We start from the raw sequence: 27,285 nt of genomic DNA on the forward strand, positions 1-27,285 counted from the left end.
AGGGTGATCCAAAATTATTGCCGTGGTTTTCATGGAATATAGTGTTCAAGACGAAGAGCTGAAATCTCAGCCTTGTCTCGATTGTACAGCCGTTTGTCCCTTCCTCGGTTTCGTTTCCTTTTAAAAATAAGGTTAGTTATTATCACCGTCAGAAATTCAGTTATATATTCTGTCAAAAAAAAGTACCGGGAATTGTTAAATAAAACGCACAATTTTCATTTATTAATCGATATTTATTTTGTCGCCTTCAAAGTAGGCCCCATTTGTTGCAACACACATATGCCAGCGTTTTTTTTCCAGTCTTGGAAACACTTTTTATAGGCGCTTTTCGGTATGGCCTTCAGCTCCTTCCACGAATTTTGCTTTATGGCTTCAATCGAGTCAAAACGGGTACCCCGGAGCGACAATTTTAGTTTTGGAAACATAAAGAAGTCACACGGGGCCAGATCTGGTGAATACGGTGGTTGATCGATGGTATTTATTGTGTTTTTGGCCTTAAATTCGGTCACAACTGTCGCTCTATGCGATGGCGCATTATCGTCGTGTAAAATCCACGAATTGGTCTTCCACAAATCTGGCCGTTTCTGACGGATTTTCTCACGCAAACGCTTCAATACGGCCAAATAGTATTCTTTATTGACCGTCTGTCCCTCTGGAACGAATTCATGATGCACCAAACCACGAATATCGAAAAAAAAAAAAAAAATGAGCATCTCCTTGACTTTTGAGCGACGTTGACGTGTTTTTTTTCGGTTTCGGCTCGTCTTTTGTCCTCCATTCTGATGACTGTTGACTTGTTTGCATGTCAAACTCGGAGACCCATGTCTCGTCACCAGTTATGATGCGTTCCATGAATGGGGGATCAGAATTGGCGCGATCCAGCATGTCTAAAGAGACCTGCTCACTGTTTTTTAAAGAAAATTCAGCACTTTTGAAACAAGCCGTGCGGCGACGCGTCTCATGCCCAAAATATCCACCAAAATCGAACGAACAGACTCGTGAGAAATGTTAAGGTCAGTAGCTATCTCTCTTAAGCTGGAATGGCGATTATCGAGCACAATTTCCTTCACTTTTTCGATGTTTTCATCGGTTGAAGAGGTCGAAGGTCGTCCAGAACGAGGCATGTCTTCGACGATTTCTCGGCCCCCTTGAACACTTTGTAGCACTCGTAAGCCCGTGTTTTTGATAAAACTGATTCACCATAAGTCTTTTCTAACATTTTTAGCGAGCCAGCACACGAAATTCCGTTCGCAACACAAAATTAAAAGCAAACTCTTTGTTCATTAATTTCGTTCATGGTTAAAATCGTGATGCACTACTGAAGTGCACTGATTCAACCTGCTGTTGTAAACAAACTGGTTGACAGGTGGCGCTCATGTTTGGCATAGTAATTAAGTACAGAGCTACCAACTTACGGGAAAAAAATTAAAAAATCATTTGCGCGGGCCTTTTAAATTACAAATTCCCGGTACTTTTTGACAGAAGGTATTATTACATTATGTACACAAAATATGCAATAGAAAAACATTGGCGAGATTTAGAAAGTAGAATAAAAAAAAAAGAACTAATCATGGTTAATTTGTAAAGCAAGGAAATGGCAACACTGCATCGACATTCTTCATGAATGGAAAGTTTTAAGGCTCATTGTTCTCCCCAGGTGACCTTTAGGACATTTCTGTACAGACTGGAACAATTACAATTGCATATTTTCAAGTTCGCCATAATCCCCCACATCCTCCCTCGTGGCAGCACAATGTTTATCGACCATTGTTGCGTTGACAGGCGTTACATAAACAATCGTTAATTGTTAACAGCTGTGGGAACGATCTGTGCAGATGAATTGTCCGTCTGGGAACGGGTAGCGCGGAGTCTTTTGCAAATTCACATTAGCGACGAGTGCTGCCGCCTACCGGTTGGATGTTTCCTATATGCTGTGCAATTTCATGTCGAAGGTACGTCATATCAATCATATTAAAGTTTACCATTCTGTTCCTAGATATGGTAACTTTGTGAGATTAAAATTTGAGTGGAAAAAATATAATTTATGAGCGATAAAAAAAGTCCTTATGGAAAATGAACAATTGAGAGCTGAAAAAAATACAAGCGGAAATAAAGGGTGAGAATAATTCGTTCCGAAGGCAAAATGTGGAGTTATATATATATTTTTTAAAAAGATGTGAAAAGCAGAAACAGAAAAAGAAGAAAAATCAATTCAGAAAAAAGAAAAATCGAGAGAAAAAAACTGAAAATATAAACAATAAAAAAGAATAAATATAAGTAAAAAAGAACAAACGTTGTGCCTGCGTTATTTCTAGTATCCAATAGCATAAGAGCGCGGGCATATTCCAAGGATAATATCTTTTGATTGGCTGATTCATCCACCTGTTTTGACGTGTGGAAAACACGCCATTCAAAGGGCCAATCACTAGCCTCCCTTCTTCATAAATGAATACATGTCCGCACAGCCTATAGCCAGGTGCGGGCATCGCTGGAATGGGTTTGCAAGCAATGGAAATTACGGCAAATATCGTGATGGGGAAATGGATGTTAAAATCTATCCTGAAAGTTCCGCAACCAGTTTATCTTTGCTGCATTGCCTGCTTACGAACGCGTAAGGATATGGTGCACAACAGTGGTGCTTTCATCGCTGTATTTCAAAAAATTGCGCTTGACTGTGCCTTTTTTTACAGTATATTGTAATACGTAACGTAACCTTTAAACGAAAAAAAATGTGAGTTTTTGAGTAGCTGTGCGCCAGGAATCTTGCGTGGTTGAGTTATTATCGCTCTCACTTTTGTAGACCTTCCCTGCAGTTCGACGAGAATCCACCATGAGATCTGGAAACCTATTTTAACCTATTTGACCCAAAATTATTGCCGTAGTTTTGTTGGAATATAGTGTTCAAGCCGAAATCAGCATCTGTTGGGATTCCTAGAAACGCTTTGCAGACCTTGGTCTTAAAAGGTCTACTGCGCCAGAATACCGTCACAATGCTGCTATTTTCTGTTTCCATCTAAGTCATTTTACGCCGATGGTGAACCGATGAGTGGCTAACACTGTCGCCTTGTAATCCCAATTTTAATTGGACTGGGAATCCCACTTTAAATTGTGGATCCAGTCCTCGTTAGCTTATCTAAGCACAAAAGTCAAATGCGTTCTTTACCCAGGATTCTGTCTCAAGAGCTCCTAGTGTCGAAACAATATGTGCTAACTAGTGGAATAATATCGTCGCGATATTTTGGCGATATATATATTGTCGGCGATGTATCGTTACGATACGGAAAAATATCGTATCGTCTCTGACGCTATATCGCGATATCAAATTTCCGATATCGTCCATCCCTAGTGCTAACCATCACGCTACGGAAATCGGCTACGAACCACTCTTACTGAGGATGAGCCATGAAGCGAAGGGATGACACATGATATGAGGAAGTAATAGGAGAAGTGATGGTATCTGTTCTACTTTTCCAAACCGCTTTTCAGGTTCGAATCACACTCCGAAGATATATGTTCAAAATCATCCCGACATGCACAGCGCTATGACACATCATTAAAGAGAAAGTAGGGCCGCATTCGAAATTCCTATCTGGACTTTCGGCTTGGAATGAGGACCCTCCTACTCAGGAGGGAAATTGGTATCTCAAAAAATCCCTTTATCGAAGTAAAAATTTCCCTTACCCGTAAAATTCCCTCCACAGGATGGGGATTTCTCTTTTTCTATGTAAACTTTCCTCCATCTCAAAGAAATTCTCTTTTCGACAGGTTGAAGTGACATTGACTAGCAAAAAATGTAATTGGCCCAACAGAGGTAATTTATGTCGCCATAAGGTAGTGTTTATTATTGTCAATTGTTGCGCATCACTGCCAGAGAGCTGATGGTACTTTGCATGGAGCTCTTATTTCAGAGATCTGAGAGTTCAAGTTTCATCTTCACACGTCTGTTAGTTTCTCAGATATATAAGCTGACACACTGCATAGAAGTTTTTGCAGGTTTACTACGAATTATAGTTCCCTAGAAGGAAAGAAGTCGAGAGAAAAACTATGAAGAAACTTGCCTACTAGTAGTCCTTCACCTTCAAATGGTTCCAGAAGAAAATGGTGACGTTGTCAGAAAAACCACGTGAGTGGGAAGACAAATGCATGGCCCGCAATTATAATTATCACACATAAGATGTGTATTAGTGGTAAAAGTCAATTTAAATACCATTTTCTTTATATCTGTTGTGGTTAGGTTTCGGGGTGGGGTGAGGTGGAATGGCTGACTGGTGGAGAGCTTCCCCCTGTCGTAAACACTGTATCACCAGACGGTCTCCGTGGCGGATTGGTTAGAATAGCGGGCTACGGCGCCAAGTGACATGAGTGTTTTTTGTGGGTGTTCCTTCATCAATTTCATCATATCATCACTCATCCTCATCTTTGCGATTATCCACAAGTGGGAGAAATGCGAAGTAAAATTACCCAAATCAATCTATCACAACTACGCCAAAATAGTCTTAGCAGCTTTTATCTAAACTTTACTTTCAAATTTCACCAACATAACCCAATTATGGTGCAAATTCACACGTTCAGGGAAGAATTCGCTTTCCTGAAGGAATTTTGTCTGGTACGACGGGAAATTATAAAGTGGAGGGAAATTATGTTGCAACGAAGGGAAAATTCCAAATTATGAGGGATTTTTACTTTAAATGAGGGACTTTCCCACCTTGGGAATGCCTGACCTCGTGACTAGTCCGTGCAATCCAGCCTGAGGGCAAAATCGTCTTTTTAACCTTCATTTCCTTTCCCATGGTTGGGAGTCGCCTCACGTAGCCCTCCCAGATCACGAGCCGTCTCCCCCGTTCCCTCCAGGCGTTACGTCAAGAAGCAAGGTTCTTGCACTTCGAGAACTTTCTTCGATTCGTTTCCACCTGGCTAGAGACTGGAGTAACGCTTCAGAAGCACCCAGTGCTCTATTTCTATTGGCCTTCCTCTTCATCTTGTTCCGCTCATTTTTCCTTGAAATCCTTTATTAGAGAAAGAGAGAGAGAGAGAGAGAGAGAGAGAAAGAGAAAAAGAGAGAGAGAGAGAGAGAGAGAGAGAGAGAAAGAGAAAGAGAGAGAGAGAAGAGAGAAAGAGAGAGAGAGGGGGGGCATTCTATTCTTCGGCATTCTTATAACACGTCCTGCGCATCTCACTATGTTCTCTCCTTTAGTGAACCGTTCGAACTCATGGTTGTATCTCACAATACATTTTGTGCTTCAATGAAAAATACCACGAAAACCCAACATTCTTGAGTTATAGGCTTAAAAAAAATTAAATTCACCATAATTGCGCGTGTATAACTCGCACAAAAATTGATTGTTTGAAATAAAATTTTTGGGTAACACTTGGGTTATTTTGCACCCGGGATCTAACACTTTACGTGGATAAAATCAATATCTGTCTATGAGGACCTCCTTGCCAAGTTAAAAGCTGAGGCTGCAAACTCTCAGCACATGTGTGGACAAAACACAGCCCTGCAGTAGGTTCAGGCGCCAGAGCCTCGTTGGCCTGAAAGACTTCAGTTACTGGGATGTATTATGTGAAAGGGATATTGGCATTTGGGTGTCTTCGGAGAGGGTAACCTCTTACACCCCATTCTCCCCCAAACTTTAATTCCCCAAGAAAACTATGGTGCGCGTCCATACATGGAATAATTCCGACAACTGCAGTGAAGCTACGTGTTGGATTCAAGTTTAAACTGTAGGCCCTGTCCCGATTAGCCTTCGGTGCATAAAGTGGACTTAAAACAAGAATTCAATGGGTGTTTCCCACGATATCGGGAAACCCACGTCACTCGCGTTTCGATACCATTCTTACCCCGTTCTTCAACTTTTCAAGGCAAGCAGATAGATCTAGCGGTGACATAAGTGGCCGATTATGTAACGTAGCGAAGATTAAAGTGGAGGCAGTTTTCTCCTTCTTCGCAACCTCCGCCACCTGGGGGGAACCGGGTTAATGTATCTGAGGACAGGTTTCAACCAGGTTAATGAAAAGTGAACATTTCCCGTAATGTGCGAAAGATTCAGAAACTGTAGCAGTGATTCAATCTGCTGGGGGAAAAAAGAAGTTGCCCTTTTCTAGTTCAATATGATCCAGCGTTCTCTCCTTTTTAGGTAATCTTTGCAAAGATTCGATAGCTCCGACTGCATGCACTTTAGTGGAGAGTACGAGTTCGGAATTCAGAAAAATCTCTTCCTCAAAGTCTTGGGAAACGGGTGACGTAGAAATGGTGTTGAGAATAGACGAGAATTAGTTCTCTGTAGGTGAAAATACCTGTGAAATTTTCTTCTCGGTTACGAATGGCAATCCTTTGTCTCGTTTCGCAGAACTTGAAGAAAGAATGCCAAAATTGTATATAAAACAGCAATTACGCCCAATCCATAAAAAAATCAGGGATTATTTTGTTAACAAGACCCATAGTAACAGGAACTTTGACATTTTCATAATTTACATAGCAGGAGAAGAAGAAGGTGTAATTGATTTAGTAGTAAATATAGTGCATTTTGCAAGATAAAGTTGTTATTATTGTTAGTTTTATTTCTCTTTCATATTTAATTCTCTGAATTTCTCGCTCTCTCTCCCTCCTCTCCCCCCTCTCTCTCTCCATATTTTACTATTTCTTCAGTCAAGTACGAGGTACAAGAATAACATTTCTTTGCCTCTATAGAGAACTAGAAGAGAATCGGAGAGAACAAAGAAAGACAGTGGAAAAGTTTCAAACCACGAGTTTGCTAATTCGGTTCCAACCGCACGCCTCTGCAATGCTGTAGTTTCCGTATTAGAGCCAGGCTAACGAAGTTACCTAGCGTTTAAATTGCAACCTTTCCGGGGCTCAGAATGTATGCATACTCCCCAAGGAGGCAACACTGACGAAAAGAAGCACGTTCATAATTCAGTTCCAAATTGGCCTGAATTATGTCCCCTTGGGTTAACTTCACACCAGAAACGTGCAAAAAGCTTTTGGAGCTAAAATCCTAGAACTTTCCGTGAATCGTCTATGGCCGTATTTGTTCAGTAGTCGCAGGTCGAGACAAACCGAGTCATTTCACTGTCTTTATTTGTTTGGCTCATGTCCTCGCCCTATTTGATTGATACATTAATATTTGTATAACCTGATCAAACGTGTTTCACAGCTGTTACACCAAATATTAATAATAATAATATATAGCACAATTTATACAAATATAAATTTATCAAGCAACACAAACAATCATGAACGCCTATATGAATTGATTTCTAAACATGCATTTCCTGAAAGAAATTAAAACTTTTTGCATTATAAATACAGTCTTTCAGATTTGATCATAGTTGTGATAATTTATTAGATAAATTACATATTGAAAACTTGTTAAAACAGAAACGCTTATGATTACAACTATATTTGTAAATTACTGAGAGGCAAAACTAGATATTTCATACCTAATATCAAATATTATAATATGACTCAACATTATTCACTTAGAACTAATTACTCTTATTTATTTTATTTAAAATAAATAAGAGCAATTACTCCCATCTGTGCACGCGGTACTAAAGATTCGTCAGTACAACACTTTGTGGCACGTGTTCGTCCTTCCAAGATCGTCAAATATAAAATTCTCACACAATTTCTAACTTCCGTCTGATATGAAAAGACATGTTGATAATTTACAGAGATTTTCGGTTATTCACCCGTTCACTTTCACGCGAAGTCCATTAGTGTTCAATTCAGTGTAAAAACAAGTTTTCTAATTGACGGAAATTTCCTCAATTATGCACATCACGTCCTTCGAATGATTTTTTTTCACTATGAAAGAAAGAAACTACTTGACAATCCAATAACTCAGCCCAAGACTTTCTAAACTTATTGCTTTTTCCCCCATGTACGTAAATGTTCGACGATTGTCTAGGTTAACCTTTAAACGTCTGTGAACCTCACAATTTCAAGTAATATTCTGTGCATGTCCCTATAAGGAACTACGGTCTTGTGCCTTCTGTTTCCGAAAGCATTTTATGCATGACTTCAATGAAAGTTCAAATTTTCTATTGGATTTCACTTCTCTCTGAACTATACTTTCCTTTATCATAAATACACTGTTCTTAAAACAGTCGTGGACTCTCTCACACCTTCTGTCGACGCTTGGAAGCTATAATTTTAATGTAGCAGAGGCCGCGTCAATGGTGAGCCAGGCTTGGTCATGGCCCGCCCTGTCAATATGCAACAAGCATTTCCCATGGGTTTTTGTGTGTGTCAAGACATTATATTACATAGCAGAAACATGAAACACATTAAAGTTTTCATAAATTTACTTCATTAGTATTAATGCATTGGTAATTTCTTTGCAAGAAAATTTGCAGCAGGAGTATTTGCTGTACAAATATCAGTACTTGGGAGTTACTTGTTAAAATAATTAACAGTAACTCAGTTACGTTTTGAAGCAAGTAACTATAACTCGGTTGTTTTTAAAAAGTAACTTTCCGAACACTGGCATAATAGCGTCTATCCATATTTCCATATCAAACACACTTTACCGTTATTGGCTGTATTTATTACCGAATCATGTTGTAAAATGGAACCTGCAATTGAACATTTGAATTTGTTTCTTTCTTTTTATTCCCATATTCAAACGTCCTACAATTGGTAACAAAATTTCGATCAAGTAATAAAAATGTGAATAAAAAAATACATTACAAAAAAAATTGCTCACACAAATCTGCACCCATCCAGTGACCCAGACCACAAAGTCTGGAATTAGGAAAGAAGACATACATAACAGCAATTAGAATACAAAAGATGTCGACTCTACAGTAATTGTGAAAGACCTGTCTCTGAATTCACTGATTTATGATCCTACGCAGAAAATTTCATATCACGCATTTCGTTGCAAGTGGTGGTGACTTACGAAGATTTTGTAAGGAAGGTGTTGCTGGTCTATGACGGAACAATGCGCGAGCCAGAACATGTGCGGAATGAACATATGAAGTTAGTCAGTCGTGATTCTCAGATTCTTGGAACGATGCAATGGCACACATGAAGCCCCCACCTTGCATACGAACCACAACACGCTTTGACCCACTGCATCACGTTCTCTGGATGTGTTGCCTTATCGGAGGGGCGTGATATGCGTGATCTGTGACTCACCGAAACACCCATGTTTTGATGTTATCTGATCTGTTGCTGCAAGGGGTGTGGAGTAAAAAAAAAAACCTCTGTGTATATTTACGAATCGTATGTACTCAAAAATTACACACACTCTCTTCTTACGTTTTGCTTTCCTCTCATATTATATATGGGGTCCCGAGTTCGATTCCCGATGGAGATTTGATTTCATTGTTGTTATTTCTGAAACCTTTGGCTAATCGAGGCGTTGAGAATGAGTGATGAAATTAATAAAGGGACTACTCTCACAAAGAACAACCAAGCGGAGCGCCGAGATTCAAACCCGGGGTCCCTGGAGTCGTAGCGCTCTGTGCTAACCATCCGCCACGGAGGTCAGCTGATGGGAGACACATAGTGGTTCGGATCCCACTTTAAACTGAACTGTAGGCCCAGTACCGAGTAGCCTATCTGTGCATAAAGCGGACTTGAAGCAAAAAAAAAAAAATCATGCATATGAAAAACAAAACACTATCAACTTCATCATATGATCACTCATTCTTGTCGTCGCGATTAACCAAAAGTGGAAGAAACGCGACGCGAGATAACAAAAAGTAAATCAAATCATTTTCACTTTTCTTCAATCTCTATCTCCCTCCATTTCTCTCTCTTTCTTTCCCTCTCTCAATCTTTCGTCTCTCCTTCTATCAGAGTTTATGGTTACAATGAAATCTATTTTACCACACAGTACAGTTTGCCTTTAAAAGATCTGCATTCGCTGGTCTGGCAACACTGGAGACGATCGTGCTGTCCACTAAACTCGCTTCCAAGAAGAAGATCCCAATATTCAAATCGTGCTGTGGTCAGAGTGGCACACTTACAAGTACTCCGATCAAATACACGACTTGCCTCGCCCATCGCCACTAAGCAGAGTGACCAACGAGGGTAAAAAGAACAGAGGAAGAAGAAGGTCGGAACAAAAACTTGAAGAGAGTCATGTTGATTTGAAATTACAGCAGCCACTGGCTTCCTTTTACAAGCTGGCCTGGCCACATTGCAAGAACTGGGAGTTGTTCGGAAAATCGGGCAGGTCAACTTTCTTCTCATGTCTGTGTGGGAGATTCCAGAGTGCTTCACTGTTAGGCGATCTTGAACCAAATTCTGATGGAATTGATCACCATTTTTGTAGCGCGGGAGAAGACTCGAACAAGACGCGCCACTGGGGCGCACAGAAGTTTCTGTAGGTGGAAGTCGGCTATTGACAATATCATTATTATTAATAACAACTTTATTATTATTATTTCGGTTTTGATTGTTATTATACAATAAGAACTATTATAAACTAATAAAAAATATTCCAAATGTATTTATTATTATTGCGTAACCTGGTCAAGAAGACCTACAACAACGGCTGGGGGTTCGTCGGGCTGATCACCCGTCACCACAATACTGGTCTAAGACCTCCACGCTATAACAGGTGACGGCGGAACAGTGTGGGAGGGAGACCAGCAGTCGGTAGGTAAGCCAAGGCCCGCCAAGGTGCTGTAGAGCTGTAGGGTTATGTTATTTATTATTATTATTATTATTATTATTATTATTGTCATTATATTCTTTGAGAGGCTCTTCTACTCGGAGTAAATATCTAGAAAAATTGTTTTTCATTATTTTTTGATATTTCATACAATTAGTGTACTCTATTTTGTTCATAAACTTTTACACACCTCGTTACAGAAAAAAAAGCTTTAATAGTTAGGGGGAAATTTTAGTCATAATGTTTCTGTTCTGATATGAAACCTATAACTTTAATATTCGCACATAGGTATGGAGGCATATAGTGGTTCGGATCCCACTTTAAACTGTAGGCAGGATTGTTCAAGGTCCAGGAATTTTAAATCAATTTAATTCCGGTCCAGGAGAGAAAATCATCAAGCGTAAATGGGTTCTGGACCGTAAAGAAGCTTTTTATCTAAAGTATTTCAATTCGGTACAGGAACCTTTTTTTCTAGATCAATTTAAATACGGTCCAGGAACCATTTTTTCTGGATGAATTTAAATTCGGTCCAGGAACCTTTTTTTCTATGAACTTGGACCGAATTTAAATTGTGCGAAAAAAAGGTTCTGGTCCTGCAGCGGAACCCAATAGAACCCATTAGAATTTACGGGTTCCTGGACCTCTAACAACCCTGACTGTAGGTTCATTCCCGATAAGCTTATCTGTGAATACAGTGAACTTACAAACTCCAACAGACATGTGGGTTACACATTCCATGATTTTCGTTCTCCACTCTGTAATAACTCTGGAAATGCTCATTTCATTTCATACTTGTTGAACAGTTACGGGCACTTCTGGGTTGTAACAATCTCATCGAATTTCAATGGGACGGTTACATCCAAGAAGTGTCCGTGAGTGTACGTACATCCTTCGCTCTTGTTACATTTAAATTTTTTACACTTTTACACTGTTCGTCAGACACACAAAAAATCCATGCACAATACTCAGCGTAACTCACAAACCATGTCAAGGGAAGTGGTTATACAGAGAAACATCTCCAAAATGGCTACAAAAAAGTAGCTGTGAACAAATGCAATTTCCAAGATCGCTCATATTTCCCAGATCGCGTGTCGTACACAGACGATTACAGTTTCTCGTGACATGGTGGATCGTGGGAAAACAAAAGGGTTCCCCAAGTTCCCAGTAATGGAGCGTTTGTTTCGCTGTACAAAGATGTCCCCCGTTCCATAATCGTGCCCCAGCCTTAGTTAAGGAAGCAATTTACTCAAATATCGAGAACAGAAGCTTCAACGAGAAACAGTTAGTCGTGAAATGAAACGAGACAGGGTTACGAGCACAAAAGCCATTGTTCCTGTGCACTCCGAAGTGTAATTTATGTGCAAGGGTCAAACTTTAAATTGCTTAAAGGTTCAGAAAGGAAGTCGTGCTGCAGCACGATTGTAAAAACTGGAACTTTGGTGAATAATAATACTTTTAAGGAATTTGTTCTTTCTTCCTGCGAAATTACACTGGTTTATTAGGACAAAACGCATTGTATGCAATAGGTCAATTGTTGAATCTCATTTCACGAGTCTAGCAAATGTGAATTTGGCAATAAATTCATTGCGTAAACGAGTACAAACCTCAAAATCTTCTTTTACATTTAAGAGTTCACGTTCGAGTTATTTCTGGGTGGTTATTTTGCTTCGAAATGTGTTGTTCGATTTTCTCCTCAAAATCAGACTATTAAGACATGTGGCACACGAGATGTTAATCTCCAAACCTTCATGCACTCTTTAACTGTACGTCTACTTGCATAAATTCATGTGAGAATGTCGAAATCAGTTGAAATTTGGAGTTGCATCCATGTTTACAGCCTTGATTTAGTGCAGTTTGATGATGATGCAATTTGCGTTAAAAAATTACGAGTAATGTCAAGGGTAGCCTACGATACGCGATCTGGAAAATAATGAATATGTTTTGTAACTTTTCATCCACAACATTAAGCGAAGTCTAAGTGAACAAGATATGACACACGATTAAATTTGTCGATTGGTTTCTCTTTTTTTAAATGCCTACTGTCTGGAACAATTTTCATGTTCTCTCTTTACAAAAGATCTTGATCAATTAATAGGACTCTGTGTCATTTGGTCCAAATAAAAGTACATGAATTTGAGATTTCATTGTTACGATTAGGTGCGTAAAATAAATTATGCATTCTTTTGAGCCCATTGAAATGTTAACACTGATCTTTATACACTTTATTGATTGCATTACACTTACATGCCTTCCTCACGAGAAAGCTTGAATGCAGGTTACTTTGTAATTAGGACCTACATTCGATTCTTCTTATCGAAGGGAAAGCTATTCACAATCTCTCAAAGCTAAATACTCTACACCTTAGTGATTATTGTCAGTGGTTGGATAAACTGCCTTGTAATTGCAATGTAATTCATTTTGAAGTCGGTATATGCTATTACACTGCATCCAGGCTCAAATTGCTTGATGGGACGGCGTCAATTAATCCAATGCACTTATGTTCGTGGGAATTCCCCGGTCCCTTTGGAGGGAAAACTGGTAGCCAATCAAGAGCCACTTCACTTCGAGAGGACACTCACTGACAGTTGCAGCTGTGACAAATTCATATGGAGATACTTGCATCGGCCTCTCTTAAGAGAGATCTCCACCCATTTTTTTGCTATCACCAGGAGCCACCGCTCTCCCATCATAAATTACGTCCACTCCGTGATTTGATGCATCAAAATTATACACCCTGGGAGTTGAATTGGAGGACAAAAAGAACACCCAACATCTTCTATCCCGGTCGATGCCACTCCCAGCACACAGAGAGAGGGGGCATTCCACTGGAGATTTTCTTTTCTCCTATTCCGGTTTTGTTGCTAGGTGACTTGTGTCCCACATCGCTATCTTTTTCGGTCGCTTCAATAGCTTATTTTGATTCGTCTTTATCCTCTGAACGCGTATTTAACACACAACAGGTTTTCTGTTTTTAAGTCGAACTATAGATCTGTGAGAAACACAGTGCTGAAAAAACTTCCCGAAGTTCACAAGAGTAATCCAGCCGATAGATGGCAGTGAAATCGATATTGACTTCTCGCATATTTTAGCAAGTCTCTGACTTATCCCTTTTACGCTTAACTTGCTTCGATTAAATTCAATATGAACTATTGAGTCAAGCTCTCTGCTCATTATATGATGTTCTATGCTCTTGTAGGCTTATATTCTTCTAGAAAGTAACAAATATTGAAACTGCAATGATTCTTTCCAGAAGTCATTGTGTACCACGCAACATTTTGATTTATGCATTTTTTAACACACAGATTGCTCTCTATGATTTAATTCGATTAGAAATAAACGTTGCAAAAATGATTTAAAATGACAATCTCTCACCACGATAATTAATTCCACAATGAGAACTGTAGAGTTAATTAACCTGACGAATGCTGATTGATGAAATCAAACGTTGAAATTTAATAACATCTGTGCTTTATTTGTAACTGAACTGAATTTTAATTAGACTGGCAAGCTACGAGCAACATTAAAAACAAAACTCTGTTGTTACTGTGCGAGCCAGCGCCTCTAGCGGATTTCTTCAAAAACTTTAATAGGCAGTGAATCTATCCGCATATGCTTGTTGACAACATAATCCTAGTATGGTCGTTTGACTGAATTAAGATGAATGAAATCAAAATCTAAACCATATGTACAGTAACAATGTAAGGAGACAGATTATAACCAACGAAAAAAACTTTCCTATTACAATTATTATGGTTATGCTGATACGAATTGTTTCACACCGTTATCTTCCAACTCTGTTCCATATTCTCCTTGTATATCGTATAGTATTTTTCTTTCAAAAAATAATATTAATAATGGTCATACTTTTCTTTTAATTGTCAGAAATATAGAGAGTAATCGTAGAATACAAGTAAATCGAATTTGAAGCATGAGGACATTCAGCCCGATTCCTTCTACAACTCGCATACCTGTGTCACAAGAAAAAAATTCGATTAAAGAATTGGGCCACTGAATGAACGGGGCTGCAACACAAGTGACACGTCTTGTCGTGACGGTCGTCCTTCACGCTCCGACTAAAAGGCAGACATTTGCAACAAGCACATTCCATCGGTAATGCTGTTTCTACTTTTATTTCAACGAAGAAAAATTGGCAGACAACTACGTCACGTTTCTCTTCAAGTTCTAGAAGATTGGGAAATAATTAGACATTCCTCTCGAGAAAAAGTAAGTTGCGTGGTTTTCTTCCCACAGCTACCCAGTCATTTGAGAAAAGTATATACTGGACAAATGTGCTTCCATAAATGATTATTATAGATGAAAGCTTACACGGTAGCCTAAAATTAAATCCCTCCTTTAAATCACACTTAACAGGTATTGTATTTTTGTTATTGCTTCAGTATTTATATTTTATTCCCGTGTACTTTTACTTTAGCTTATTTAACTTTTCCCTTGTAATCATATATGACACAGGGAGAAATATTTAATACACTTATTGTTGTTTTGTCATTTATTCTCTTTAAATAAAATAACTCTCATAAAAGAAATTGTAGTAAATGTAGCACTTTATGCCCTCCTCCCCCCCCCCAATTCACGTAGAAGGACACATTTTATGTATATTTACATTTATATAAAGTATATTTTATGCCGATCTTGCCCTCCTCCTCCCAAAATTTTATCTTAAATTGGCGGCTCTGACAGCGACACAACCAGCAACCTAGCAAAGACATTACCTCCATACATGTGTCGTACGAAACGAACTTTGAAGCTCCATAAGCTTTGCCCTTGCACTCCTTGGCAAGAGGAAGGGTAGAAAGGGACAAAGAAATGTAAGTCACAGTTCGTATCATTTGTTAGAGGCACCATGCCAGTAATCACATGAAGCGATATTATAATCATGGAAACTCCATCCACAATGACCGATCACGTGGTTTGAACCCACGACCACCCACATACGAAATCGTAAATTTAATAGCTCACCGAACTCGTTTGGTGTTCTGGCTTTGGGAAACATGTGAAAATAAATTAATTAACGCCTCTGTCCAACAACCTAGCAAAGGCCTCACCTCAATATCTGTGTCGTGCGAAACGAACTTTGAAGCTCCATGAGCTTTGCCTTTTCTTGTTGTACAACTTGAAAATGCACTCAAATTATCCATCACCATAATCATTCGGCTTGTTTTGGCCAACGCGAGGTTAAAGAATGTTGAAGAAATACATAAATATTAGAGGCAAATTGTCCACTCTTTTTCCATTCATAATTACTATTTATCCTAAGTCCAACATATTTTTAAAGAAAGGAATTGCTGGTGCGGAGATTGCTAACTGCTTCCTTGACGCTTGTCTTTCAATTCTTAAACCTCGCATATCTGACAATAAAGTGAATAAATATAACGATGGACAATTTGTCTGATAACAATATTTAATCATCACATTCCACAAAGTAATTCAGCGAATGTACATATCTTTGAACTTAACTGGACTTTCTCGAATTAATATTTAACGTAATCACTCACAACGGACTTAATCCTTTTCAATAGCCTGAAGCTTTATTGCTTTTTCTTTGCTGTTAGAATGTATTGCTGTATACAAGAAATATATTGCATCATGTAAAAGAATACCAAGAAAAGTACATCGACAAAAGGATGTTTACCTGAGCAAATTATGTTATGAACGCGCTAACATTGATGACCACGCATGTATACATGGTTATTTTAAGAATAACTTACTAAGCTTTTATAATAACATTCTTGAAAAAAATTGTTCATCAAAGCTTGATGGTACAAAAGTGCTTCATCAAATATACTATAGTCTTTTTACGATAAACATGATCGACTTTACTGTTTACTTTTGATTTTAACATGACTTCCTTTTGTCGTATATTTCTTTGTGGTGATGAAATGGATAAAAGAAAAAGCATAGTGGAAAGCTGGAGTCTTGGACCCAGAACTTACGGTTGTCACAAGCCACACACATTTTTATTTTTCTCTGTCGATAACAATGATTGATTGATTTGGTGTCTTAAGTCCACTTTATGCACAGTAAGGCTAATTGGGACTCGACCTACAGTTTAAAGTTGGATCCGAACCACTCGTGCTTCCACCGGGTATCGAACCTGGGACCTCTTGATTACAAGGCAACGACGCTACCACTGCGCCATCGGGGAGGCCGATATTATCTGTCGATAATAACTCTGTATGTGCGAATTCTCATTATTTGCTTGCCTGTCGTGATTTAAGAAAGGATATTTATGCAAACAAAGAAATAGGAAACAATTACTTACACCCATTGAAATTACATTAAATACTGACCTTGATAGAAAAAAAGTTTTTCTTTTGCGATGGACAAGACAATGGACAAGCGCCAAATACGTGTAAATAGTGCAAAAAAATCCAATGTTTGTGTGAAAACCTAGCTGTTTTTCCTTGTGAAAGTACTTTCACGGTCATATCGAAGGACCCCAATAAACATGTTGCCAGAGGTGACCGTGAAGTGTGGGAGAAATGGGAAAAGGGTAATTTGTTTCTTAGTTGGATCCTGGGAGTGCCTTGAAAATGTGTTTTTCCCTCATTTAACTTTCCTCCACATAATTTGTAAAGGAGGAACATCCAAATACCACACTCATTATGTTTCGCCACGACGCTTATGAAACTCAACTAAACGAGCTATGGTGCAGAGTCGCCCGCCCCTTTCATTACAAAGCCTCTGTGGCGGATGTACGAATCTCAGGTAAACTATTTGCTGAAAATACCACCAGGGTCTACAGCTGTCTTCGAAGCAGTGGCGGATCCAGAAGTTACAGTTGGGAAGGGCGAATTTCCTAACCTACGCTCTTCGATATAAGCAATATAGCCTATGGTTCTGTTAGCAGGAATCAACTATGTTGTGGAGATTAATGGCTTTTATGGGAGACAAAAATAAGACCAGGGCTGGAAATAAGTGGTTATTATTGTATGACGTTTCATCATAATTAGTCCCTTAGTCGTGGTAAACTGAACAATCAGATACGAGGAGTAAAATGAATATAAAAACAAAGAAAAACCCACCCCCTGCACGTGTCTTGTGTTCGATACCCTTTTGAGGCATCTTGCAGAGTGGTTCAGATCCAAATTTAAACTGTAGGTCTAGTACCGATTACCTATCATGCGCAAAAGAGCAAAATTGCACTTAAATTAAACTTTAATTCTCGAACTTGTTAAACTTGGTGATATAAGGCAGAACAGTTGAGTCTTCAAAAATATTAGGCATAATATGTCCAAGTACCTGGCGGTTGGGAGGGGTGATCGCCCCTATCGCCCTCCCCGTGGATCTACGCCTGCTTCGAGGTTGCCCACATTGACGCTATTACAGTCAACTTCTCGCCGAATTCTACTGAATTACTGACAACAAACTTTGCTGAATATGCAATTCCATATTTCTAATACAGTACAAGTGTATGAAAAAAGACTATGAAGTTACATTACATGATTTCTGTACGAATAGATTTGATAAAAGCCACACCGAGATTGTGTTTGCCCCAATGTTCGTTAAGTTACTACAAAAAAGTAACGCGTTACAATTTCTGTTACTTTGTTCCAAAAGTAAGGAGTTACTTTTACTTTGTGGTACAATAAGGACATTCATTGTTTACACAAGTATTATTTGTTCCCTGTAGTGCGTGCTTTCCAAACTGTAACCTTACATGCACACGTCTGAAACAACAAAAATCAAAGCATGTTTCATCCTCGCAAATAGAGCCTCCATTATGACTTTATCAACAAAACGCAAGCACAGTAACGTGAAGTAACGTTACAAATACTTGTGTACTAACACAAACACCTACTGTGAGTATACGCTTAAAAGTTAGAGAGGCCCTAAACTTTTGGTCTCGTACAAAAATCCCGCTGCATAGCTCCCGCAGTTCTCCATATACTGTCGGGTTACAATGTAAATTGAATGATCTCGACGTAAAAAGACGCCAGTATATGGGCCGCTTTACTCGCTTTGCGTTACTTCCAACTCTGATTTGTCCCATTATCCATTTTACCACTTCATCGTTCATCTTCATCGTCACTATTAACGCAAGGGGTAGAAAAATCTACGTAAAAAACTGAACTATAAAGAACCAATAAAATACACTATAAACCCTATTTTAATTTGAGGGTAATTCCTCTTTTACATAAATAGAGTGTACGAAGAAAATTCCAATGTTTCAGTCAAGATTGCTAAGAATAAATTGAAATGCTGCTGTTTTGTAATTCTTTTACGTTAATTTCGTCATCGTTATGGAATCGAAACAAGACTACATAAAAATAACTCTCTTCTCTGTAGCAATAAACAGACGCGGTTGGACTTGACTTATCTTTGACAAAGCAATGAACTGTCTGTTTCAAGGCCTAGGAAGTACTCGAGGGGGCGTGTATGCCTGAATGACGATTGTGGGTGAAAAACCTAGACCTACATTTACTGAAGATACTATCAAGGTCTCCAGTTGTTTTCGAGGTTGCCCACGTTGGTGCTGGTCAACTTCTCGCCACGTAATTATCACATGTAACGACTTACGAGTTTCACTATCACTGGCAACCAAACTTTGATGAATATGCAGTCTCTCGTATTTTTAATGCCTGTGTAATGTGTATCTACTGTACATGTAACAAGACTATGAAGTATACACTAGCTGATCTGAGCACAAATAGATTTGAAATAATCCACACCGCCAGTACTGTTTTGTATCATATAAAACTTCAATAAAAATCTAAGAATTCGGAAGATTATAAAGCACCATGGGGTATTTTGATCTTAATAAATAATATAATGACCATTCTATTTCATTATATGAAATACGTTAAGTTTCATTAAGTTCTCTTCTTTCAAGTGCAGAACGAAAGGGTAGATGACGTCACGAGGCAATTCTTGATTTACTGATGAATTATAACGTATAATTTTAACAATTTTATTCAATTAATATCCCAAACTCATGTTGAATTTTCCTTGCAGAGTTTAATTAAATAAAGACACTTCACAACAGTAATTTGTTCAAATTTATGAGAGCATGCAACCTACGCCACACGAAAATTCCAGAACACAAAATGTGTACGACGGGTCCACCTGTATGTATCCCACTTTGCTTTCATTTTGTACACTGAAAAGAGCTAAAGATTATCAGCTTACAAAGACGCCAAACGTGTTTATGCAATGGAGATTTGTGTAGAGTCGAACGACAGCTTTTAAAAGGCATCAATCTGCCTTTTAAGTGTTACGCGAAAGGCACATGCATGTACCAGAGAACAAGTGGAAAGTTAATAAGGTTACTCCGAGACAGATGGTGATGACATCATGCTGACAACACATGAAAAGAAGGTTCCACCTGAGACCCAACTCTTCCGTGTCGTATATACTTTCTAGTTTCCGCTGTGAGATTCTTCAAGTTCTGGGACGATAACTTCCGGAGGCGATGTGGGTTCAAAGAAACAACAGATGCTAACGCGCCGGACCTACATTCCAGAGAGAGGGGGATGGGGAGGCGCCAAGGGTGAACTTGAGTGGGTTCCTCCCCCTCAACTGACAATAACAACGATCCAGTGGAATGCCCAGAGTGAAATTATGAAGATTATATATTTTCCTTCCCTTCGTCTTAAGAGCAAAGGAATGTGGAAAAAGGTTATGAAGGGACATGGAATTTCTGAGTATGGGCTACGCTGCGGAAAAACGACATGGGAGGCATGCTCACTTGGTAAATTAGTGTCAGCCTTAAAATTATATGAGTATTAATTACAAATAAGACTGGTACAGTGGGACCCATGAGTATTACCGTGTAAATTGTCCACCATCACGTTCGTGCACTTTATTTGACCCAATAAGAACTTCAAGAATTAAAAGAAAACTCAAAATAAGCTGTTGACAATTTCGCACCAGGATACATAAAAATCCATCGCTTAAAAACACATAGAATGGAAGAAAAACAGAAAATGATGTCCCAGATATGGGTTGTAGAAATGTACTTCATAAGTCCCAGAGCAATCATAGTATCCTATGGGAATCGAACCTAAAATATCCTAGCGTTAGTCAAACGCCTGACAGGCCAGACAGATGTGGGACCACTTGTAGTTGACATGTTAAGTGCATTCATGGATTTTGGCTTCCCCGGTGGCTTAGTGGTAGCGTCGTCGATTTGTAATCAAGAGGCCTCGAGTTCGATACCCGGTGGAGGTATATAATGGTTCGGACCCCACTTGAAACTTTAGGTCCAGTCCCGCATAGCCTAGCTGTGCATAAAGTGGACGTACAGCCCCCCCCCCAAAAAAAAAGCATGCATGAATTCATCCCGCATTAAAAGATTTTATAGTAAAGGGTGGCAATAGAGTCCAAGACCTAGAGACAAAACCATTTTGCTTTAATCTAAATTGCCTTACTTAATCTAGACAATGCCACTAAGAGAAGGCACGTATATGCCTTAGGAATAGTCTACCAGGAGTACCGGGTTCGAATCCTGGCCTGGGCTTCTCTGTGAGTGTCCCTTCATCAATTGCATTATATGATTACTATCATCATCTTCGCGATTAGCCAAAAGTGGTAGAAAAGCGAAGTAAAATAATAGGAATAGTCTTTCAAGGTAGCTCCTCTTTCTCAAACATAGTCTCTCCCATAAGCAGTAATAATTTATGAAAAAAATAAAAGATGGCGTTAAATATAGATTTAAAACATAGCTCATTAATAATGTACTTCCTTTTCAGTTAATCTGTGTAAAATATTCTTCCAAAAAAAATAATGATAGAATAAATAAAAAATGCAACATTTATAAGATAAAAAGGGCAAGATTTATAAGATACAATTTTTAATTGCATTCTTATGTACTAATTTTCGATGTTCTCAATTTGAAACTCCTACAAGTCCGACCATTACTTCATGCAAAAGCGGCAGAAATGAATAATATTTCTTATTATACAGCAAATGACATACAAACATTTCGCAAATTTTTGTACTTCGCAACTCCTTAGAGGACGCGGATCCCCTAGACACTCCTCCGCCCCCCTTAAAGCCCACTTTATGCTTAGATAGGCTAATGGTTTAAAGTTGAATACGGAACCCCTCTCCAATGTGCTTCCACCGAGGATCCCCTTGATTACAACACGACAGGTGCAGGCCACTACGCTATCGGAAAGGATTATATCGTTATTATTAAAGTTATGTGTTGATTATTGTGCAAAAAAAACTGTTTTTAGATTTTCCTTATTTAGAAACTCCGAAACAAGAACACAGCAGGGAGATAATAGAATCCCAAGCAGAATATGGGCGTACCCAGACTTTTTGTAGGGGGGTTTGGCAAACAATCACTTTCCCATGGAAGGCAATGAATTATCTGAAAATGGAATAACATTTATTTTACTTCCCACGTAAAAAAAAGCACAACAAAAAATGTTTTTTTTCACCACTTGTTTTCCAAGGGGGCACATACCCCCTTGCCCCCACTGGGAAAACCCATGTAATAAAAACATGAGAAGTACGGAGATCGCATCCCCTAAAAGTCAGATTAGTGGTAGAAATAAGTAACGTTCAAGAGTACAAAATGCCAGCAAGGAAAATCGTCTAAACTACCTAATATCTTACTGGATAAGATGATTGTCAGATGCCAGTCAGCTGTTTCTCGAAATTCACATTTTAAGTCAACGACGCACATAGGTTTTGAACATCCTCAAATTTATAGTGCCAAAAGGCGCCAACTTAAAATAAATTTTGGGGACACAAGGTGGGTATAAACAATATTTTAACTTGGAAATAAATATATATATATCTGTGTGTGTGTGTGTGTGTGTGTGTGTGTGTGTGTGTGTGTGTGTGTGTGTGTGTGTGTGTGTGTGTGTGCGTGTGCGTGTGTGTGTGTGTGTCCCCCTCTATGTGAATGTTGGGAGGCAGAAAGTGCCTTGCCCCTTAATGTCGGCACCTATGTCAGTGCTTACACTAACCCTGAGAACATACAGTTTTAGGCAGAATCGATTACATAAAAAAAAATACATAAAATAAAATTAAAATAATAAAGATCGAAATTGTCCGGAAAAGATAGGCATCAGGTTAAACAATGTAAATCCCAACGGGAGAATAAATTTGAATTTTTTATTTTAACGCCGCTTTTTTGCCACTTTTGGCATATCGCGATGATGCGGATGGGTGATGATATGATATGATATGATATGATGAAATTGGTAATGTGATAGTCACAACACAACCAACACAGGGATTCGAACCCGGGACTCTTGGCGTCGTAGCACGTTGTGCTAACCACTCCACCACGGAGATTGGGCAAGAATAGCTATGATATAATGTACGTAAGCTGTAGTATTGTACTTACAGTGCTTGTGTTTATACCCAGTAAAGCTATGCTTGAAAGTTTAATACGAAGAAACTTTTATACCTGTTACCACTGAATAATAATATACAAAGTGTAATACTTACTCTTTCCTTTTCTTCTTTTTTGAGCACAGCAAAGATGTTAATCAATAAATGTTGAAGTATTGCTACAAGATGTCACACACACAAACAAACGAGAAACGTCTTTCAGAAAGAAATCAATTCACTTCACTGGCAAATTGTAAACACCGCATTGAATTTGTCATTCTTTTTTCCTGCATCTATTTCCACCACTTTTCAACTCAACATAGAGGCAGTAAACACAAAACAAACTTTTTCCGAACTGTTATTGTCTTTGCGAAGGAAGCGAAACGCACAATTTTCCAATATTCCGGTGCGAAAATTACCGGTTGTCAGTGCTGCAAGGTAGCGCTAACAAGTTGCACTGATCACTGCCTCACTTTCGACTCAATTCACCGTCTCGGATCAACTAAACTGGCGCCTAGCGGCAATCGGCGAGGTTCGGGCCAGACCGTGAGACTTCGTTTATGCGCATGCGCGTCGCAGATCTCTCGACCGCGGGGGTTTTTCGTGTGATCGAAGGGCAGTTCGTGACTCATTTCCCGCTTTCGGTCAAAGTGACGTCATACAAGGAATGCCGTAGCCAATCGTTTTAGTAAATCGTGCGTGACTCACTGCGTACGTCACTGTGAAATAATAACTAGCGACGTGAGCGGCAGTTTTATAAAGCTTCGCTGTATTCACTAATACAGGTGCGTCGTGCCTCTTCATCGATTTAAAAGGACAATTCGCACTTAATTTGTAAACAAATCTGTTTTGAAAAGTGAAAGGTGTGAGGAAAACGGCGAGCATGAATCTAGAGCTAGGATTTTGTTGACAAATAAATTACCCAAAAAAATGTCCAAAGCATTTCCCAAAAAAACTTCAGAAAAATGACTTAAAGAAATATATAATTTGAACCAGCAAACTCATAAACACGCATTAGACTAAACATACCATTTTATGCGAAATCATAAAAAATCTTGGCACTAATTATACAGTGTATACCATAATTTTCCGGACTAGGACAAGAAAACAGGGAACGCACACGCAATGCCACTCTTGGGTATATATTATTCAAAATACATTCCTTGTGCTTTAATACACTGAATGCAACGTTCATACAGCTTGTCAAAATACTTCTGGAGGTCTTTGACGGGAATAGTGTTGAGATACTCGGTAGAAGCTCGTTGAATGTCTGTAACGGCATCAAACTAGGTCCCTTTCAGCCGCAATTTTAGCTTCGGGAAAAGGAAGTAGTCAGGAGGAGACAAATCGAGGGAATAGGGGGGATGATCAGACGGAACAATCCCCTTGGAGGCCAAAAACTGATGGACAACAACAGACAGATGACTTCGTGCATTGCCAATGAAAAGGAACCATGTGCTCGATTCTCGATATTGTGGGCGTACCCGTCGAATTCGTGCCCACATATGCTTCAAAACCTCAAGGTAGAACTCCCCTTTTACCGTCTGTCCATTGGGAACAAATTCTCTATGAATGATACCCATAGAGTTGAAGAACGTGACGAGCATCGTCTTGATACCTACGGGACTTCTGCAGGCGAACTTTCTTGCCTTTTGGGAACCCTTTGCTCTTCCACACAATGGCGCCTTCTTAACCGGTCATGTTGGAAACACTACATTTCGTCACCGGTAATGACAGTTTTCCGTAAATTGGAATCCCTGTTCGCAGCTCTAATCAGCTCCGGGCAATGTTGAACCCTTTGGTTTTTCTGGTCATTTCCGACATGGTGACCTAGGGTGGTGTCGCTTGTGTTATTGTAACTTTTGAGATGATCCTTCCACAACGTTCAAATTTACCAGCAAGGGAGAGAAAACATCAGGGTAATTGGATAAGGGGTGTTTTTCCAAATCATGCAATACGTAGGTAAATGCACTACGACAGCAGTCCGGAAAATTATGGGACATCCCATTATTTTATTCTAACAGTCCCGCGTCATGCTTTGGGCTCCGACTACATGACGCGCACAGGTTCGAGTCTCCTGGGGGAAGCGTAACAAAACAACTTTTCTCCTGAGATTTCGTGGGACTGCCGGTCACGGAAACATAACAACGACTGAGGGTTCGTCGTGCTGACCACGCGTCACCCCCGTAACTGATTGGATAATATCCCACCTACGGTGAGTGCGTGAGTAGAATTGGTTGGGAGTAAGGCCCGCAGCTTCCTGTCCCCCAAAATTAATAGTGACAATGAAATAAAGAATGGCAACGTTTGTTTTAAGTTCAATTTTACGCATAGATTCACCAACCAGGACCGCACTGCTCCATTGATGGAATGAACGAAGAAACAACTTCCTTACCCAGTGAGGATTTGAACCTTGGGCTCCTGACTTCGGAGCGTGCCTGCTGTACTAATCACTTCAATGCAGCTACTTCAGGGTTTAAACAGAAACAGCTTTGATCATCCATTCTGTCAAAACGTACACAATGAAAAAACCCAAATCTCATTGGTCAATATTAGGAAAAAACATGACAAATAAATTCACCTCAAATACTCTGTAATTTATTGACATCATGCATAATTACTCTGTTTCATTATTAACTTTTACACATCTCGTTTAAAATGTTCGGGAGAAATTCTAGTCAAAAAGTCAACTTGTGTGCTTCTCACATAATATCTAATTTTTTTTAATTTGAAAAGTATTACATGAAAACATAAGCTGCTCCCTGCATTTTAAACTCCATAACGTAACGATCTAGCGTATTTTTTACACTGGTTAAACTGTTCGAATCCTACTGTACCCAACTGAACTTGATTTCCGTTTTAAAACTAACTAGATTTATGCACTGAAATAAACTATGCCAATTTTCAAGGCAGTCAACGGACCCTTTTGAAACCTCTTCCCCCGCCCCAACGCGCCCATATTAAGAAATTAAGTTGATGACATGCTTAAACCTGCCTTGTTTAAACCATGTTTCGTCTTTTTAACTTAAACGCTGTTCAAAGCTAATAAAACGTTATCTATGTGTACGTACAGAGATCGTCGGGTTTTGGGAAAATGGGTTACAACTCTAAGAATATATTTTTTTGCCTTTCTTCTTCGCAGAAAACACAAGATTTGGAAAATTCCCACTGCACAACAGTCACGTGAATCTACCAATCACCACTTTCCTTTCAGTTGACCCTTGGAGTGATTTTAATCTAGTCAATCAGGCAGAATGTTCAGCTGGTTGGGATTCAGGCCATAGACTTGAGAAGTACGTAGATGGCGCAACGTGGTAAGGTTGAGTCGTATAAGCGATACTTCAGCCATTTTATTGGTAGCGTCTCATGCACAAGCCACTAGCTGTATTCTTTTATACCCGCATTACCACTTATAAGAAATATAGGTTTCTTGTTATTTTTTAGTAAACTCTGTTATGTAAATCTCAACTCGCAGATATAGAGAATTTAGATATACGTAAATAGGAAATGATAGCAAATTTGGCTTCGGTGTTAGTGCTAATGAAGTCTTTGGGTTATCTATGTACATTTTACTGAATGCTTGATAGGATAGTAAATGTTCTGTAGATTTGTTCTTAGATTAATGAATGCTTATGGGGTGTTTGGCTTCAAATTTCCGTTGATTGATTACGTTATTTTACTTTTGGTTAATCGAGACCCCTGATGTCGTAGCGCGCTGTGCTAATCACTCCGCCACGGAGGAGGCTCCAAATTTTCGTATTCTCGAAGAAAGATGAAACTAAATCAGGGTTATGTCATTTAAACTATGGTCTTCTTCTACGAGTCTTTCTTTCTTCCCCCCTCTCTCTCCGTTCTCTCTCCGTTCTTCATTTAACGCCGTCCCTATTAGTTTCTAGCTTTCCTCTCTCTTTCTCTCTCTTTTGTCGCGCCTGCATCACTTCCATTTTCTTTCTTCCTCACTCAGTTCTTTCTCTCTTACTTCTCTCGGATCTCTCCCTTTCTAACTGTATATTAGAAATATACAATAGAATTGATTCACTTTCTCCTCTTGTTTCTCGTGATTTCACGCACTTTTCACCGACTTGTTCATCTCCCTTCGTCGCTCTGTTTCCCTCGCTTCTTCTCCTTCATTATCTCGCTTCATTCCAAAGAATATAAATGTCACTAGAGTGGCAGAGCCGCTTCCCCGTATGGAGCAAATTGACCCACAGCGCCGTCCAGCGAAAATAAGCTGGCAAGGAAGCCAAGTTCACTAATAGTGTGTGTAAATTTCCGCCGATAATTTAGGATTGCCTGCGTGGAGCGCACGGTATTTGGAGCGCACACGAAGAGAAGCCGTTCATCG

At 39.2% G+C, this 27,285-nt stretch overlaps 1 protein-coding gene across 1 annotated transcript in view; it reads right to left on the reverse strand.

The window, feature by feature from the left end:
- The window catches only part of MESR3 (misexpression suppressor of ras 3), a 64,456-nt gene extending 41,031 nt beyond the window's left edge, over positions 1-23,425 (reverse strand). Inside the window, exon 1 of the mRNA XM_083125150.1 lies at positions 23,058-23,425. The gene's annotated coding sequence lies outside the window, so the exon portion shown is untranslated. The remainder of the gene's footprint in view (positions 1-23,057) is intronic.
- Positions 23,426-27,285: the final 3,860 nt, after the last annotated feature.

The sequence above is a fragment of the Lepisma saccharinum genome, chromosome 7, assembly GCF_977018435.1.
Source record: "Lepisma saccharinum chromosome 7, izLepSacc3.1, whole genome shotgun sequence".
NCBI lineage: Eukaryota > Metazoa > Arthropoda > Insecta > Zygentoma > Lepismatidae > Lepisma > Lepisma saccharinum.